Source organism: Musca domestica, unplaced genomic scaffold, assembly GCF_030504385.1.
Source record: "Musca domestica strain aabys unplaced genomic scaffold, Musca_domestica.polishedcontigs.V.1.1 31, whole genome shotgun sequence".
NCBI classification, from domain to species: domain Eukaryota; kingdom Metazoa; phylum Arthropoda; class Insecta; order Diptera; family Muscidae; genus Musca; species Musca domestica.
Genome location: NW_026712309.1, coordinates 1,402,571 through 1,423,849, shown reverse-complemented (window position 1 = coordinate 1,423,849; position 21,279 = coordinate 1,402,571). Strand labels below are relative to the sequence as shown.

The 21,279-nt window shown below is 35.0% G+C and overlaps 1 long non-coding RNA gene across 1 annotated transcript in view; it reads right to left on the bottom strand.

Moving 5' to 3' along the window:
- The window catches only part of LOC101900233 (uncharacterized), a 329,862-nt gene that overhangs the window by 108,711 nt on the left and 199,872 nt on the right, over positions 1–21,279 (bottom strand). The gene's annotated exons all lie outside the window — the stretch shown is intronic.

Sequence of the window (21,279 nt, the reverse complement as noted above, 5' to 3'; positions counted from 1 at the left end):
CAAATTTCGAAAACTACCTTCATATCTCAATCCTACACTCTGCCAGCAATGTTAATATCAAATTTCAGGATTTGAGCTCCATCCGTTCTTTCAAATTGTGCCAAATTGAGTACCTTTTAGTACTTAGCGTATGGATGAGTACTCATTTCTTAAATTACCTACTTACATCGACCTTACTCCTCAACATAGATTCTCATTCCAAAGTTTAAGTTTTTAGCCCTAACCGTTCACATGATTCGAAATTTTACCAAATGTAGTACATTTTATACTTATATGCGAATTTCCAAAAACCCTCTGGTGTATCCATCATACACTTCATAAGTGACCCTTATTCCAAGTTCAAAATTAAGTTCTAGCCGTACTGCTCCACAAATACAAAGGGTACCATATTCAGTACCTCTTAGTATTTATTATACTATTCTGATACGAATTCCCAAAAACCCAGTCTTATCTGACAACTTCGGACTAGTATTGACCCTAACCCAAAATTTTAAGACTCTAGCTTCCACCGTTGCATCTGGGCGTTATTGAATCCTTAAGTCAGTCAGTCAAGTACTTTACACTTTTCGTAATATGTATTATTCAAGTCCCTGGTTTTACTTTAAATATTCAACAATTTACCTTAAATTCAATATTTTTTTTACCTGAAAGTAAACAGAAAAAAATAAAATTCCATTAAATTTATGATATTTTTAATAATTCCAAAAACAGATGCCACAAAAAATATTATCAAAATATAATTAGATTATGTTTTGCACTTCCACTCAACTTAAAACTACCTTTCCATTTTGGTTGGGTTTTTGCATTAAGTCAATGCCCATGTCACTGAACACTGTTCGTTGTTCGCTGTCCATTCCCCAGTCATGGCCATTGTCGATGCTTATCTGTGAAATTGAATTGCGGCCGTTAGGCTGCGAATTAAATTTTCTAAAACGTGGTTATTTTGTAAAAATCTAATACCCAGGTCTTGCAAATATAATACCGCTTAGTGTCCATAAAAATCTAAATGTTGTCATGGTTTGGGTGAGGTTGGGGGGTTGGGAATGAGTGTATGCCAGTTGGGCTATATGTTATCTATAAATGGCTATGGATGGGTGTGTGCGACAGTAGTAGGTTGCTTGTGTAATTTGTAAACCCTGCGGAAATTGAAAATTTTTATAAAAATTTACATAGTGAAATACGGTTGTATGTACCATGTCCAGAAAACACTAACACCACAAATGTAGCACCAGTACTATCATACCTACATATACATATATGTTGCTGTTGGTTGTAGCCCGAAATGCTTTTATAAATTTCCAAAGATAAAAATTATTCAAATTTGATTAACAATTCATTTGAATTAGAATTTGAATACCTATCCTGTGTGTGAATGTTTTTCGCTCTACAGCCATATAGCAGCCGCCATTTGTGTAGTTAGTTGTGTTTTTTTGGTTCTTTCTCCTGCGCGCTTAGATTTTGTTGGCCAGAAATAGCCGCAACAACAAAATAGTTCAACAAATATGCAATAGTCTAATCGAAAGCGTTATCCAACAACAATTTATTGCATTTGAATTAGGCGATAGGCTGGATTTGTAAGCGCCATTTGCTGATGCATTTTTAATGCATTCGAATGAAAAGGGTGGGAGAAGGTGTGGGAATAGATGGGAATATTTTTGTGTGGATATATATTTACAGCTAGGTTTGTGTGAAAATTTGCTGCTGATTTGTTTTTAAATAGAAAAGAAAAGCTGTGATATAAAATACAACTTTATGAATAGAAAATGGGAAATAGAATTGAAATTTAGTAAACTAAGGGTGTCTAAATGAAAAAAGGAACAAGAAAACAACAGATACGATCCTTAACTAGCCCCAAATTTCAAGAAAGGATAAAGTGATGAGATGATGAGATTTTCCGGAAAAATATTATATTTTACTTTAATGTCCTAAAAATGGATAGGACTCCAGAATTTAAAATAGGCAACATAAAAATGTCTAAGACCAAGGGCAATTTAAATGCGGTGAAGAACAATAATTCGCTGCATTATATTCTACCAGAGCTCCAAACTGGAAACAGTGACAACGAAGCTGTCACCACTAGAGCACTTACTAAAGAAGCCAAAAGGTTGCACCTTTGCATCAACAAGGGTTGTGCAGTCGGTATTAAAGAATCGGATTCATCGAACCGCCAAACTATCATATGATCAAAGACGAATTTGAAATAATATCAAAGAAGAGACCTGACTTTCTGAATCGTCATGATATCCAAAATACGTTTTGAAATTCATGTTCGTCGGTTGCAAATGAGATCGCATTCCTGTCTCTTTAAAAACACCAATGTCAAAATTAGGATCTTTCGAGTCTAGGCGAGCTCTCTGATATTGTATCAAATCAATACTGCCAAACGTTGGGCGCCAGTAAAAAAAGATATCTCGAGGAATATAGTATGGAGGGCATATTAAGTTTGTCATTCCGTTTGTAACATTCCAAATATTCATCTTAGACCCCATAAAGTTTATACAGGGTGAGATAAAAAAACTGCAACAAAGTCTAACGCCATATTTTTTACATTTGTTTTTAAATTTTATTAAATGAAAGCAAAAGATGTCGGAAATAGCATCACATTTTAGAATAAGCCTAGATTTGTTTGAATTGGTCAACTTTGGCACGAATTAGGGCCAAACGGCCAATAAAACACGCTGTCCGAATGTTGTTCTGCGCTGTTTTGGCCCATTCCCGTCGAAACGCTTGCGTGAGGTGATCGACACTTTGGTAGTTTTTAGTGCCAACCTTGCTTTCCAAAATACTCCAGACACAATAGTCTCACGGATAGGTATACCGGAGATTTTGGTGGCTATTGTGCGCAGAAAATGAAGCAAGGAACCTCATTTTGTAACTATTCTTGGGTGACGCGTACTGAGTGCAATGATTCTGAGTCCTGTTGGAATGTCCATCTTCTGCGGCCAAAATGTTTGCGTGTCCAAGGCTTTAATACACCCTCCAGAATATTTTCGCGATAATATTTGGCATTTATTCTGATTACTTCGAGCGGAGAGCGACCATCGGCTGTTATGGCGGCCCACACCATCACCATGGCCGGAACTTGAGTTCTGGTGGCTAACCGAAGGTGCACATTTTCAGCTGACATCTTTGGTAAGTAAACAGGATCATTTTGTTTGTTTACAAACTGCTGGACAACGAATTTTTTCTCATCGTAGAAAACCAAATTCGGCACTTCACCACTTTCGGCCAAGCGAAGCAACTCTCTACCTCTTTTGAGTCTAGTTTCTTTCTGTTGCGGTGTAAGATCTTTAGCTCACGGCCACTGCGACGCGGGTTTCGAACAAGTCGCTCCTTTATTTTTCGAACCATTTCTGCTGATGTTGCTGTTTTCTTCCGTCCACTTCCTTGACGTCGGGCAGCCAGTAACGAGCGATGGTACGAGACATAAAAGATTTATTCACATTTAAATGCTGGAGTGCTCTAACGATAGTCACTTGTGGTTTTCAAGCCAAATATAAAGAAATCACAATATCACGCTTGAATTCCATCACGAATAACTTTTTTCTGGAAAATTCTCACGAAAATGCTTTTGTAATATTGTAAACATTATAATGTGCTGTCACCGGAAAAATTTTAACAGCTGTCGGACGAGTGGCTTAGAAATGACAGCAGCCTGAAGTTGGTTGCAGTTTTTCATCTAAACCTGTATGTTTTTTTTTTCATCGCATATGAAGCGAAATGTCTTTAAACCAAATTTGGCTCATAGAAATATTGGTATTAAACTTGGATCCGGTTTGAATATGTGGAATCAGGTCATAAAGGGGTAAAAATTTTAAATAAAACTGTGAAAAAAATTCATGGTAAGAAATTAGATCGTGTACAAAAAGAGATTTCCTGAGATAGGAGGAGGTCGAAAGACCTTCGATGTTTGCAGTTGACGGTGTGTCTAACTTATCTTTATTTCTTAACTTTCTAAAATGGCTTAAACCAATGAAATAAAAAAATAAATAAATTAATTAATTAATAAAAAAGAGTAAGTTCGGACAGGCCGTACTTTGTGGGGGAAGTACCACAAGGAGTACTCCGAGAGTTATCGTGCGTATCAGCTAGCCAAACAGACGAATGGGAGGACGGACGGACAAACCTAGATCTACACCAAATGTCCTGAAACGGATTTGGTCCACAGAAACCTAGGGTCCAAACCCGTTATTTCGATAAGGCACATTTTGACCGTATAAAATTTATATGTACCCTTTGTAGCCATATAGCTGAGGGTATAATCACCAAAATATCGAACATACTTTGTGGGATTTATGGTGTTGAATTCGAAGATTTGGAAACGGAATAGCAAAGTTAATATAACCTCCAGGTCATGGTAGATGCGAGATTTTTCTTTCAGTATTTAAATACAGTACTCGATTTTAATTTAATTCGGATCAGGAGTAGCAATTATTTAAATTTGAAGGAACGAAGAATCAGCAAAAATGTCAAAAAAAAAAAAAAAAAAAAAAAAACTAGGTGGAAATTTTTCAATCAGAATAAGACGACCATGCTGCTATTATTTACTAGCCCAAATTTTTCCGGCAAAAAGTTGTAATGGGTATCTTCATATTTATCTTTAATCTCTCATAAATGTCTTTTCGAATAAGGGAACGGATTTCTAGTAAAAAGTAGTAATTTAAATAAAGACATAGCTCACAGGGACCACATCTTTGATGTGCCTCGTATGAGAGACGATTATTTTTAGTCATTTTAAAGTATTATCTTGAGTTAACAACGTCCATATGTCTGTTTAGGTAGGTGTATATATAGCCTCCATATACTATTTATTTTTAGGATTGAGAAGGTTTTGGCTGTAATTTGTCATTATTTTTCTATATTAAAAAAATATATCACTTATAATGTTGAAAACCCAAAATTTCATGTCGGAATAGATTTTGGCTAAACCAGAATTAGGGTATTTAAAAAACATTTAAAAACCGAGAAACAAATTGTTTCTGCACTAGGGTTAGTTATTTTTTAGAAGGGGCAATCCGAAATTCTTCGTTGTTCATATCAAGGAGTTCATAGTTATAATTGCTTTATTTTAACGTTTTGCGTTTAACTACTCAATTTTCATTTCAAAACCCGAAAATTGTGATTGGATTGCTTTTGGCTTAAACTCCACGTTTTTGGCCTCTTTAAATGTTTCCCCCTCAATCTAGTACTCCAGTTGTTACAACCTCGAATGTTTCATTCTTAGATTTATAGGAAAAATTCATTTCTCTTAAGACTAATGGCAAATGGTATGGCGCCTTAAATTCGCCGAATATCATTTACTGTCAATACTTGGTGCTGTGGCTGCTGCCGCCGCTGCTGGTAAGCCCATAATAAATGACACAAAACCAGCAAATGTGGCTTGGAACGCCATGTGTCTTTCTGTCACATTTGCAAAAATGAAAAGACGACAACGACGACGACCAAAAAAAAAAAAAGGAAATGGGAATATTTCTATTTTGGTGGCCACAGGGAAATTGCGTTAACCAAGAAATTGTGGGTATTTTCCGAGGGGTGTGGAGTGGGAATGTAGTTTTTCTTGTTTGAAATATGTTAGAAAAAAATCGAAAAAAACAAACAACAACGCCAGCAAACTAAATCTTTGGACCACCAAGTGTGATTTATGAACTTGTTTTTGTTACTAACATGTTTTCACACAAACACACACACACACACACACACACACACAGACACACTTGCATGTACACATATACTACATATGGTGACACACAACCATTTATCAATGAATGTTGATGTGAATGTTTTCTCGAGCCAAAAAAAAAGAAAAAAAAGGATTTTTAAATATATATCACAAATTATAATAAAAAAACAGTGGGGTAGGTATAACTTAAAAAATAAAATAAAATATAATTAGGGATTTAAAAAACTTGTTTTTGAAAAAGGATTTGATATTGTAATTATGTCAATTTTATTTTCAAAAACTTCTATTTTTAAAACATTTTTTCTTGATATGTGTTAAACTGAAAATAAATGAGATTTGAAGAATAGAATTGATTATGAAACAAGTAAAAAAGCAGCTCAGATCGGCCGGGCCGAACTTCTTATACCCTCCACCATTTGAAAGGAACTAGAAAATTTTCACAAAAAATCCGAAAGCTACCACTTAATTGAAAACCGCTACATGGGGACTGTACGAAGACGTGGACCTGCATACGAAATTTTCTGTCGTAGACTGTAGCACCCATTACGTAATTCAAATACGAAATTTTAAATTATTTCGATAAACAATGTCGCTAAAATCATGAATATACCGAATATTGGGAGTTACCATTATATAGGGGCTATACGAAGACGTGGACCTGTATACGCAATTTTTTCCCGTAGGCTGTAGTACCCATTGGTATCTTCCATTAGGAAATTTGAAATGATGCCGGTGAATAATGTTGCTGAAATCATCAAAATACCGAAAATCGGGAGGTACCGTTATATGGGGCCTATACGAAGTTGTGGACGGGAATACAAAAATTTTGGTCATAGACTGTAGTACCCATTACGAACTTCAAATACGAAATTTTAAATAATTCCGGTAACTACTAATGTCGCTAAAATCATGAAACTACCGAATAGAGGGAGGTACCGCTAAATAGTGTCTATACGATGATCTGAACCTGCATACAAAATGTTTTGCCATAGGTTGTAGGACCCATTAGAATCTTCCAGTACGAAATGTGAAACGATTCCGGTGAATAATGTTCCTGAAATCATCAAAATACCGAACATCGTGAGGTACCGTTATATAGGGGCTATACAAACACGTGGACCGGAATACAAAAATTTTTGTCATAGGCTGTAGTACCGATTACGAACTTCAAATAAGAAATTTGAAATAACTGCAGTGAATACTGTCGCTAAAATCATGAAAATACCGAATATCGGGGGGTACCGTTATATGGGGGATATACGGAAACGAGAACCGACAAAGCCCATTTACGAACTTAACCTGCCTACTGGTAAACTATGCATGTATGCAAAATTTTAGCCTTCTATCTCGATTCGTTCGAAAGATGGCGTGATTACAACAGAGACAGACGGACGGACAGACAGACTAGATCGTCTTAGAATTTTACGCTGATCCAGAATATATATACTTTGTAGGGTCTATTATGAATATTTCGAGGAGTTACAAACGGAATGACAAAGTTAATATACCCTCCATAAAATGGTGGGTAAATTTCTTAATTTTTCTTCAGATTCATGGAAAAATCACACTTAAGTTCACAGAGCCCTTATTTGTGTTTCACTGTCTTTCCTCTATCCCTTTTGCTGTTTGTGCCGATTTTAACTTTTTCAAGTGGTTCCACTTCGAAAACACACCGAACAAGCAAAACAATATTGAAATGACCTCTTGATAAAAATCTGTTTGTTTGCGCCCAAAAATATGCTAAACATTTTAGTTTTTTCTTCTTCTCTGTCAACCTCAGCCAAATGTGTGTTTTTGTGGTATTGCTCTTGGGTTGCTCCCTCCTGTAGTGTGTGTGTGAGAGATATCTTAAGATATCTTGTTATGTTATGTCAACTACACTCCTCAAGCGAGTCAAGAAAGCCAGAAAAGGACAACATTTCTTATTCACTTAAATAGAAATAAGATCATGATTTTAGGAGATCTCTTTTTCTCTCTCTCGTTTTTTCCACATAAAGGACATATTATTATCCCCCTTTCAAATCAGTTGAATGGAAATACCTTTAGTTTATTTTTATGCCCCTCAGTCAAAGGAAAAAAGTCAAAAAGTTTTCTAATGGCATCATTGACATCTTAAGGATGTTGATTTTATGTGTTAGTTGTTTTGTTGGTTCTATGTAAATAGAGAGTAGTTGTTTTTGGACAAAAAAGGAATGTTAAGACATATCAAAGCATATTTACCTTCTTTGCCATGAAGTATATGAGACATAGTTTAAATTGATATCTGAGTTGGACACAAAGTTTTGGAATTCATCGAAAGGAGTCTAAGTATTTGTTTATTGAAATTCCTGCTTCTTACTTCACGCAGTCTAAGAAGGAAAAAATTGTGAATTGTTATTTTAGGATTTTTCAAGAGCAAAGAACACTTTTTATACCCTCCACAATTTTATGGAGGGTATATTAACTTTGTCATTTCGTTTGTAACTCTTCGAAAGATCAGCGTAAAATTCTATAACAGAATTATTTCAAATTTTGTATTTGAAGTTCGTAATGGGTACTACAGCCTATGACAAGCATCTTTGTATGCAGGTCCAAGTCTTCGTATAGCCCCCATATAACGGTACCTCCCGATATTCGGTATTTCTATTTTTGTTTTAAAAATATGTATTTACATTTGGTGACGTTTCTTCAACTCACATTTTCTTAAATATACATAGAAGTTCTGTTTTCACCATAGATCTAATTCTGAACTAATCGTTTTTATATTTTAAAATTTAAATTTTATGGGAGAATTGCCAGAAGATGAGGGTCCATATATCCTATATTCATACTGGATCTTAAATTCCTGCAAATATTTCGTGCAAAGTTTAAAGAAAATCGAAATATCAATTTTTCTTAAAGTTGATATTCCATTGTTTCAGATGGAGAGTATTGATGTGTACATATATCAATCTAGACCTAGGATTGGGAATAAAGTATAACAAATCGTGGAATTAATTTTAATTGTAATTAGTTAAGATCATTTAAAATTCGAACTTTTGCGGGGGAGAACAAGAAGGAGAGGTCCGATATTATCGATTTTTGCACCTGAGCTAAGTTTGAAGTGTGTGTTTAGCATAATTGGATCCAGAGATATGGACAACCCGATTCTGTTCAGTTTTTCTAAAGTTTATGCTGTTTTAGCTAGCCAACCTTGAGATTATCTCCTCTGGAAATATACAATACACAATACCGACTCTGCGAATTAAAGTTGTTTATACTGAAAACATCATTGCAATGTACGGAAAATAATCGGCTCGTAAGGGTACAAAGACCCTGATCTCTAGATCCAAGAAATATATTAGTACATATTTTATTAGGTTAGAGTCTCGTTGTACTGTATCTGAGCTTAAACATTGGTAGTAGTTTAGAGGTAGTCATAAACCGAAGTACTAGCTAGAAAAATTTCCTGAATGAGTCGCAATCCATCTTAGAAAACCTGGACATCTGCTCCCGAATATTCCCACGATGAGCTGCCGAACACAAACGAGTACCAAGCTACCTACTCCCGAATATACCTGCAGTGAACTGTCGAATCCAAAAAATCTAAGAAGAACTGGAGTCTTCGATTCACAACATCACACCTATCTATATCCTAAATCTTATATTTCCTACACTCGTCAGTCCGGAGGGCCATTAATCAACATTCCCGATTACCTTCTAATCCTTAATTCCCCGAAAACCGACATCCCAATTACCTTCAAATCGTCACAATCCCGAACGTCAGCCTCATTTCGAACACAAACATCATAATTCTAGATCACCCACAGCAGTCAACATCCGGCGACCATACACAAGTTTTCGATTACCTTCAAACGTTATCCCTAGCTAATCAGACTTTATCAACCACGCGAGTACCAATCATGAACAACCCGATATCGCTACATCATAGTTCCCGATTGTCCACAAAAAGCGAACGTCATCATTGTGGACCCCGAAGACTATCCATCAGAGTTCCAGATTATAATCAAATCGGCTACAACTTGAACATGATAATCGTAATATCAGGACATCAGATGTCCGTTTATCAGAGTTCCTTATTATCTTCACATCGCATACAAACCGAATATCATCATCGTAATCCCCGGACAAATTATTTCAATTTTGGTATTGGCATTTGCAATATTTCTGAACATTTTTGTGAAAAAACTGTATGCGTATATTCACTTTACGATGTAGGTCCCATATAACGGTACCGCTCGATATTCGGCATTTGTAATTGTAATTTGGATTTTTTTCCCATATATCCTCAATTTTATACAATTTAGCAAGAGCGTTTGGTCAAAATATATGAAGAAGTAATTTTTTGGCAAATATTTACCAACTTCCTAAAATTTGGGAGAGAATATTTTTTTGTTTATCGATTAGAATTCATGTTTGTCGCATGTCCTACAAATTTTAACCCCTTATGTCAACATCGAACTAATTCACAAATACCTTTGCAAACGTGTTTTTGTCCCTCTTTCAAACAACAAATTGATTTTGTTGTTATTTTGTACGGTTCGAATTTGAAAAATGTCTTCAAGAAAATTGAAAATAATTTCCATATCCTTAACAACAAATATTTTATGTGTTATCGGTCAACATAGGACACACAACACACTTGCCCAGGCAACGAGGTCAAGTTGCAAAGAAAGGTTTGCAAAACAGTTTTAAGATTTGTGACTTCTTGTCCCAAAAAGTCAGTCCTGTACACTTACTCACACACTCACAAACACATGCAAATAATGTATGTCATTTATACAATACATATAATGGACTTCGTTGAAAGTTTCTGTATATGTATTTCCTTTTATGCCAAATCTATAAATTTCATCGTTTCGAAAAAGATTAGCTTATGGTCTGAACTCTGAACAAGGGGATATGGTAACACACACAAATACACGCACATACACTAGGCACACCAAAAGCAACAACAAACGAACTTCACTTGAATTGGCAAATCGAAAAGTTTAATTTAATTTTAAACTTTATGTTGCTGTTTCAGACAGCCGGGCAGCGCAGATACTAGCCTACCTATCGACAACCAGGCAGGCTGGCCGACAGGCCAACAACGAATTCGATTTGTTCTTTGTATTCAATATTGTTTTGTTTTGTTTGGTGTTGTTGTTAAACATTTTCCAATTTCCTTTCCCATGTGCCAAATGAAATTCATTTACCATCAAAAGATTATATTGTTTATTGTTGTTGTATGTTCCACCGCAGCCGCACCATTTCGCTTGGCTCTTTGATGATGCGATTGAGTTTAGACTGTAAAGTGTTGAAATACAATTCAAAGGCTTCCTTCCTTTCTTTCTTGGCCACTCAATGGCTTGGCTTTTAATAAAAGTTTTAAATGCCCAATGTTTATTTCTGTTTTGTTTGGAAATCCGTTTTTTTATAAAGAAAAACCTCTCTCAGACCCTCACAAAGAACTGGAGCGTCTTAATACTTGGCTAATTAATTGTGTTGTTGATGTTGTTGCTGCCACCAAAATCAACTTCTTTCTTGCAAGGAATATTAATTACCTTGGACCAAATGCCGAGCACAAAAAAAAAGAAAAACTTATTTCTCTTCAAACCTCGAGATTTATCAAGTGCGGAAAAAATTATCAATTTTTCTGCAACTTGAGTTTTTAAGATGTGGGTCCATTGTTGAGACTTTAATTAGAGTTTGACTTGAGTTGTATTCTCAAGGGCAATTCTTTGTATTATTCTTACTCTATCAGAAGAGTGTTTTTTCTGTGGTTTAACAATATTCCTTTTGTCCTTGAAATCCTTCCTTTCTTCAATGGTTTAGAATATTGTATAATATCCTTTTTGTAAAACAACGACGACGAGGTGTGAGTTTTATAAATGAATTTAATTTATTTTGCCTTTGAATAGAAAAGAAAACAACAATCAAAACAATCAAAACAATTGCAAATAATTGTCAATTTTGGATGACAGTTGTGGGTTTATTAGATTGCAAGGAGATGGGAACAATGAATGAAAGCAAAAAAAAATCTAATTAAAAGATTAGAAGTAAATGGAGAAAAGGATAATTGTTAAATGGTCATTATTTTACAGAAGTTCATTAAAAATTTACTTTCTCGTGTTAACAAAGGGCTAAAGAATTAATTGATTTTAAGCAGATTTACAAAATGTGGACATATTTTAATTAAAGAGCACCATGAGGCGTATGATTAACCGCACAATCTTAAAGTAAAGTATACGCCACAGAGTACAATGTTAATATTATTCATATAGCCTAATTAATTTTGTTACAGCCTCCACCATGCTATGGAGTATAAGTATAACAACCTTGTCATTCACAAAAGACCCTACAAACTATATATATTCTGGATCAGCGTAAAATTCTAAGGCGATCTAGCGATGTCCGTCTGTCTCTATGTATGTTGTAACCACGCCATATTTCGAACGCATTGAGATAGAAGGCTAAAATTTTGCATAAATGCATAGTTTACCAGCAGGCAAGTTAAGTTCGTAAATGGACCATGTCGGTCCACGTTTTCGTATAGCCCCCATATAACGGTACCTCCCGATATTCGGTATTTTCATGATTTTAGCGACATTATTTATCGGAATTATTCAAGATTTCGCATTTGAAGTTCGTAACGGGTACTGCAGCCTATGACAAAAATGTTTGCATACAGGTCTAAGTCTTCGTATAGCCCCCATTTAACGGTGCCTCCCGATAGTCGGTATTTTGACGATTTCAGCAACATTATTCACCGGAATTGTTTTAAATTTGGTACTGGAAGATCCTAATGGGTACTACAACCTATGGCGAAAAATTTTTTATGCAGGTCCAAGTCTTCGTATAGCCACAATATAACGGTGCCTTCGATATTCGGTATTTTCGTGATTTTAGCGACATTATTTATCGGAATTATTTAAAATTTCGTATTTAAAGTTCGAAATGGGTGCTACAGCCTATGACAAACATTTTTGTATGCAGGTCCACGTCTTCGTATAGCCTCCACGTATGCAGGTCCACGTTAAAAGTTCGGACCGGCCGAACTTAGCTGCTTTTTTTCTTGTTTTTTTGTAAAAATCAGTTTTTTGAAAATGAATTAAAATCAAGGAAATTATTGGAATATATAGAATTAAACTGTTGTTCAAAGTTTATGAAATTTGACTTTTCCAATATGAAAATATTTTGCAAAGGGTTTCTTCTATTCGACGAAAAGCAAAATTTCATTTTTATAATAATGCGGCCAAAAATTTTAAAAGAGCCTCAGTTGAGAGGCACACCTTTTGGAGATGTATTTATACAAGGGAATTTGTAATTGGGTAATGACATGCGGCCAGCGGCCAGTGGATATGAGTAAGCTCTGGAAAACGGTTAAATTGTTCTCGAACTTCAGTCACTCTAAGACTTCAATAACTTTTACCGATGGTGAAGGTGACTGATCCTAAAAGGTGCGCTGGATATTTTACCCAAGAGCGGTAGGACGAAGTGGAGAGTTCTACGTCGTATCAGACCTCTTCCTGCCATGGAGACACCACCACTGTATACGAAGGTGGAGCTGTTGTAAATGTCATCATGCCGATGCCAGGAAAATGGGACGTGTTGTCCTGCTACTAAAAGCCAGGTAAAGATTCCAGCAAAGGAGAAATCATACAGGCCAATTTCATTTTGGTCGTCAGTAGCAAAGACTCTTGAGGATTCACTTCTCCCCAGCATCAGAGGGACAGCAAACCGTCAACAGGGATTCCGTTCATAGCTTAGTATCACAACATCGCTGCGGGCCATATCTACAATTATCAGTCGAGGTTTAAGCCAGAAAAAGCTGTGCCATACAACAATGTTGATAGCCCTTGACGTAGGTACGGTGATATCTCCGTCCTTTAAACGGCATTGAGAGCGTAACGTAAGCGATCAGCAGCGATCTTGCCGCCTACTTCCTCCCGAGGAATATTCAAATATCCGCCACTAAATCCCAAACGACAAAATATGAAATTTTCAAGCGTAATTCTCTGAAAATATCTAAACATTTTAAAAGTATACGCGCAACCCAGGCTAGAGATCATGGCACCAGTTGACGCTCTACATTAGGAGGCGAAGGTCCTTTCTGTATGTCAAAGGTATAAAGTGACTGCTTTGGTGATCCTATATGGTTCCTTTTCATCATGGACGTATATGGATCATTTTCAATACAAATTCGTTGGTCTTCAAATACATCTGACAAATATATGTATAAGTATATGGATGCTTCATTCATTTCGGAAGTTAAGAGTGATTTTCACCATCGGACAGCAAGACAGTCAGACGGGCGGAAATGCATATGGACAGATTCACATTTATTTTATTAAAGTCAAGAATAGGTCTACAATGTTTATTTCGATGAATAATAAACATAATTATAAACTCTAAATACTCTCCATAGCATAGTGAAGGGTAAAAATTTTAATATCCAATTTTCGATTTTTACTTAGTTAATAATTTTGAGAACACTTCATTTTGGAGGCACGATCCACGTTTTGATATAACCTTTTGATGACGGCTCTTCCTGATTTTGGTCTCTTTTTTGCTTTTGACCCATTTTTAGAAGTAATTTGCTTATTCTATACCCAAATTGTTGAGCTTCAAATTCTTTAAAGTGTGGTCTCAACGTTATGTGGGAGATGTGGCGAATCAAATAAAAATGTGTAGTATGCCTCCTGTTAAAAATAGATAACATTTTTCGTCATCGAGAATCCAGGAAGTAAAAATTGTAATTTTGATTTTTATACCCTCCACCATAGTATGAAGGCTATATTAAGTTTGTCATTCCGTTTGTAACACCTCGAAATATACATCTTAGACCCCAGAAAGTATATATATTCTTGATCAGCATAAAATTCTATGCCAATTTAGTGAAGTCCGTCCGTCTGTGGAAAACACTCTAGCTTCCGAACGAAATGAAGTAGGTTGAAAAAATTTTTCTCAAATGTGTATTATGTCTGCAAGACTTTTGGTATTGAAAAAGGGGAAATGTAGGTCCACGTTTTGGTATAGACCCCATACAACGGTACGGTAGCAGTATAATGGTACCTCCCGATATGCGGTATTTTGGTGATTTAAGCGACATTTTTCGCCGAAAATGTGTCAAATTTTGTATTTGAAGTTCGTAATGGATACTATAGCTTATATCAGAAAATTGTCTGTACATGGCCACGTTTTGGTATAGCCAACATATAATGGTATCTCCCTGTATTCTGTATTAAGATGATTTTAACTACATTATTCATTGATTTTTTCAAGTTTCGCATTTGTATATTGTAATGGGTTACGACAAAAGTCGTCGTATAGACCATAATATAAAGGCTAAATTCGGTATTTTTAAGATTTTAACAGAATTTTTAACGGATTTTATTTTTTTGAAAAGTGTCAAATTCGTTCCAATTTGTGAAGGGTATTAAAAGTTTTTTTACTTGTTTTTTTTTATAAAAGTAGGTTTCACATGCTGTAATACTCGAAATGTCAAATTGCACCTCACTCGGTTAGAATTTCTGGTAAAAATATTCATAAAAATAGAAAATCAGGATTAAACGTTATATGGAAGTTAGAGTTGTGTGAATCTAGTTCATAGTTCAGTACACTAGTTTCTAAACGTATGAGTGATTTCATAAATTTGATATCACACATACGCAGAGTTTTTATACAAACGACCCGAGTTTAGAATTGTGCCAATCTGCTTCCATGGAACGAACTAGTTCTTTATCTAGTCCCGAGGAGTCCGGTCGTTTGATACGATATATCTAATTTCGATACGATATATCTAATGAGCCTATTCACATCATTTCCTAGTTTTAAAGCTGTATCGTGATTTCAGTAGACACATAGGAGGAGTATACTCGAAGATTTACCACAGTAGGCTACAAACTAGTGGAGGACAATAGGTATACGTCATACGTGATGAAAGTTTTTACTCGTCCTGGTTAAAGGTTTTATAATATGTCTGTGTGTGTCTATTCACAATGTTGTTACATTTTTGATTGGAAAATGAATAGACGAATTGCCTAAGGCACTGATTCTTTATTAGAACCTATCATTTTTAGCTAAGTAAACTTTATGCTTCCATATCTAAACTAATTTAAAATTAAATTGCAATGCTTCCACGATACCAATAAAATATTTTACACCTTAATCTACCTGCAGATTTAATCACATAATTGCTTCGCACGCTTTGTACATCTACAAAAAAGAAAACCTTGAAAGCACAAACTAATCTGCGAAAAGTATTTTCAAAGTTAAAAATATCCCTCCTAAAAGGAAGCATGACAGCATATTTCATATATCCTTAGGCGGTGTGAAAAGAAAAATAATTGTATTTAGTTTTCTAGTGTTTTTTTTTCTTTGTTCTTGTTATTCACCGAGTTTTGCGTGTGTGTCTTTCTTGTGGGTTAAACTACTTCTGACAAATGAAATGCGTAAATAAACCAAGAAAATAGAACGTTTTGGCCCCAAAGTGAGACAAGTTGAAAACTTGAGATTTCTTATCCGTTCTGCTAACGAAATGACAGTTTGACACGAATGTGAAAACTAACAGTATGTATTGTGTATTTGACAGATCATCAGAAAATGGTGTAATAGGGTGTTTCGAAGGTCTGAATGGAAAACCTTAAATAAGTGATTTTTTAAATTTAAATTTCAAAATTAAAAAAGGAATGTGAATGATGTGAAAATTATTTTAAATTGTCAAAGTTTCATTGCCATAAGCGCATCCAAATTAATCTAAGGTACCCATATCAAAATGAAGCAACAAATTCTCTTTAAATGCGTTAGCATTTAACCATCTTCAATTTCTCTCACGATGTTGGTTTCAATACCCTTCAAATCTGTCACTCCTCCTCCTATCCCCTTCTCTGTAGGTATGCATGTGCGTTTGCAGAAATTATTAAATTACACAAATGAAATGTTTAACTAAATGCTGCACTCGTTTAACTCAAATAGGCTTAGGCAGATATCAAGCCGACTGGCTGTCAAACAAACGAAACGAAACTAAAATGAAATACAATTATTTTAAAAATTCACACATTTACTTGGAGAAGTATCACCACTCGTCTACTTTCCAACAGATATTAGACATTTTATTCAAGGATCTATTTCCATATGTTGCAATTTGACGATGATATACATTCATATACACATGTAGGTGTGTGTATGTGTGCTACATCATGCAATTAAATTATCACCCAAACACAAGAGGCGTCAAAAATCCTTAAGTGTGTCTTCTATTTTATTATGCATATTTTTGTGGGTACCATTTCATGTTAGGGTTGTCACGTTGCAAGTTTTGATAAAACTAAGAATTATGGGACTGGCAACAAATAATAAAAAAACATTTTATATTTTTATTTTTATATATTTTAATTTACGAGGAGGTACTCAAACACGTATGTTAGATAAAATCAATTTCTAATTAAATACGCTGCATTTAATGCTGAGACCCAAGGTGAAACAACTAACCCCAAAAATACATATTTCGCTAAAATCTCTCGAAAAACTAAGCAAAATTGCTTTTTATGTGAAAACTAATAGAAGTGGCCGACACCTGAAATTAGCGTTCAAACCCTCGAGAGATACAAATCGTGTAGAAAGAGAATGTTAGTTAGAGGGTATCATTTATTAATAAACCTCATATGTTTAAGTTCGAAAATATATTTTATTCAAATGCATAATTGTCATAAAAACCCCTTTTGTACCATACAAGATGATATATATACATACAAACTCTTCAAACCTCTTCTTCACTAGCCATAACCTTCATCGACACATTTTGAGTTCAGAAATATTTAAAATTTTTGAAGATTTTTACCATATCTAATTTTCTACAATTTGGCAAATGGGATTTTTGTGTAAAAAGTCGACTTTTGAAAATTTCACTTTTGTACCCCATTTTTCTATGGAGCTGTATTTCCTGAATTCGGCACTATTTACCCTCAAAATCATCTATTAATGTCTGTAATTCTTTCTTGAATAAAATGTCATTTTATTATATTTATCTTTAACCAGATGGTTATACAAGAGGGTACAAAATATTTGAAACGACCATAATGGGAAATAACGGTCTCCGATCCTCATTCTCTTTGCATGACATCCGTTTCAGGTCATTCGGGTGTTTACAGCCCCTAAAACGATTGATGTAGGCTGGCTATAGAGAGGCCCCTGTTTTAGGCGCAAAGCAGTGGTTGGTGTTTATCGAGCTACTGCTCGATATGTAGTTGCTTTCTCAACTCGGTGTTGTGACCTAAGGTGTAACACCTCACTAAGAGAGAGAGAGAGAGAGAGAGAGAGGGATGTGAAGCCCATGCAGCTGATTGTCGAATTGATACTTTCCAGACTAAGTTGGCTAGGTTTAATAGATCAACTAAAATGATTCAGGGTATTGTGGGGGACTGTATCACATGCTGGGAAGAGATTTCACACATATTCATTAATTCGAGGGCAATACGAATTGAGACTACTGCATAATCCCGAACGTCGTTGGGCCAAAACTACACTGGTTTATCCAGGTAGTCGATATTTTACAGCTGCAATGGATGGAGATGGACTCCGAGGACAAAATACAATACTGTATATGAGGATGTCTTCTGTGGCTGCATTAGTACGAATCATACTAAGACCGGTCTGGGATGTTTCTTGATTTAGAGGCTTTCTCTTACAGCTTTCGGCCTCCTTCTTTACATCGTGTATGTCCTTATATGCGTTATAAGAGATCAGTAAGGACCCTGTTCCTACATCCTCAAACAACGTGGCATTGTTGACAGACTCTAATACTTTTGACAATACAAGGGTTTCCAAAATTATTCTATGGCACGACTTGTTCTGGTTTAGTCCTCGACTATTATTTGTGGATATGATGTGAAATGTGAAATTTGATACTATGCTAGGTTTTGGAAAAGCACTGTTCTACAATGGTACTAGACTTCTAAAATATCAACATTTGGTATTATATGAACGGATAGAGCTAAAAACTTTGGTATGAGAATCTATATTGGAAAGTAAGTTTGAGATATGAAGGTAGTATTGGAAATATGTACTAAGCGTGCATTTTGGGTAAACGGATGATGCTGAAAAATGTTAAACTTTACAGTTGTTAGTGGTAGGTTTGTAATAAAGGGATAGTTTTGGAAATTTGTACTATAAGTGCACGAAAAGTACAAAATAGAACTATATTTGGTACAACTTGGTATTGGGTGAACATATATTGTTTGAAATGTGAAATTTGGTATTAGGGTCGTTGTTTACGTCCATGGAGGTACTTTTGGAAAATGTGTACACTAATTGTACGAAAAATGCTAAATGGCATTAAATTTTGTACAGGTGGTTTAGGGTGAACGGATGGAGCTAGAAATTTTGGTATTGGGATCCTTGTTGGTGGTAGGTTTATAATAAAGAGGAGTTTTTGGAAATGTGTACTACATGTGCACAAAAAGTTACGAAGTGCACTGAATAGTAGTATACTTGGTACAATGGTGAACAGATAGAGCTTAAAATCTGAAATTCTATATTAGGGTCGCTGTTCAAGTGTAGGCATGTACTAGGTGGTTTGGGAAATGTGTACTATAATTTTAAGAAAAGTACTGAATCATACTATATTTGAGTGAAAGGAAAGTAATAAAATTCTGAAATTGTATACTTATATTACTGATGGTATCTTTGTGTTGAAATTTGGCGGTGGTTTGGAAATGGGCCGCATATTTGAATGAAAAGCACTAAATTTTGTATTGGAGGAAGGGATAGGCCAGAAATTCTCAATTTTTATATTGAGCTCTCTGGTGGTATCTGGAATATTTGGTCCTATATTTATACGAAAATTACTAAATGGTACTAAATTAGGTACTGGGTGAAGGGATAGAGCTGAAATCCTGTAATTTGATACAGATGTCACTGTTGGTATATGGTGTTTAGATTTAGTGGTGGTTTTGAAATTGCATACTATAATTGTTCAAAAAGTACAATTTTGGACACTGCTGCTGTTTTGGATATGCCTATTAAATGTTACTAAATTTAGTATTGAGTGAAGGGATTGACTAAAATTTGGAATTTGATTTGAGATCATTGTTGGTTTTTAGGGTTTACATATGGAGACGTTGAAATAGTCTTTGACAGCAAAATTGAATGTATGTCCATTATTATAAACTTGAATTATGTATAAAACCTTGAAAGTCTAAAAATTATGTACGATGCATGAAGTTTTGATAAAAAAGTTTTGTCAAACTGAACAAATTCTGCATTTTGAGTATTAAAAAGCCCTAACACAAACTCTTGGAACAAATCCAAAATTTTAAGGTAGATTTTTCGTTGACGAAATAGCGGGCACATGTTAGTCAGTTATAATTTCGCAAGAAGTATTTACTGGAGCTGGTGCCGAAGATAAAACACAATTCTATTCGACGCTTTTCTTCATCCTCTTGTTTCACTATAAATATCTATCACCTCTTTTATTCCTTCGTCCTTTTCTTTTTCACGCGGGATGATCACAATGAACCAAAAGGTCTCCGAGTGATGTAGTTACAGTTTCAATTGCAACTGCATATCCTATAACCTAACTGCTGAGATATACTTTGTCTCGGTGTCTTGCTTACAATTTGCCTGCTTTAAGTTTTGAAGTGGGTATCTTGAAAAATAGAGACTTCAATGGCTTCCAGGTTCATTTTCTGTTAAAGTCAAGAATAATATATAGAGTTTTGATAAGGCTCAATAGTTTATGTATAGTGAAAAAAATACATCAATATTATATTTTGAAGATTTGAACAAAAATGTGCAATACAGGATAGGTGTTGGCATATTGTTTATCGAGATGGAGTTTTATTAATTTTGAAACTCTGAGCAATATTTTCTAAATTATTTGGTTTTAATTTAAGTTTCTTTTTTGACAAGGATAACAATATACTTTTATTTGGAATTGGATGCCGATACTTAAACTACCATATTGTATTATGCATTATTCTTCCCATTCGTATCTTTAGTACCAAATATTCCTCTATAAAAAAAGGATAGCATTGCACTATCTTGGAAACACCCATACGACATGAAGCACTTGGTATAAATTGCACACACCAATCTTCTGTAGTGCTCAAAGCAAAAAAACACACATACCCACTTATTCGTAACAACAAAACCAATATGTTTGCATATATAATTATGCAAAGTATGCTTTTTACTCTAAATGTAGACAAACACTTAGTTTTGTGTCTGTCGGCCTAAGTAGAGGATGAAGATGTTCTACCTTTAATTTCATGCATAAATTAATAATTTATGTTGCAGCTACATTTGGGTGTGTGTGTAAAAGAGAGAAGTGTTTATATATACACTCACTCACCCATGTAGTGACATATGCCTTAAGGCATATTCATGCATGCATTATCCTGCAGGAGGTTTATGGCATAGTGTTGCACATAATGTCTGAAGGCTTCATCTTAAAACATTGTCTGTTTTGTATAACAATTTAGCTTTATTACACTTAACTTGACTCTCCAAGTCATCCACCACATGCCCCCTTCTCTCTCACCTTCTCACCGGTATCATCTTAGTCCTCACTAAAATGGTTTTACTTTAATTCTTAGAATTTCTTGTTGTAACGTTTTATTTTTGTTCTTCTTTTTTCT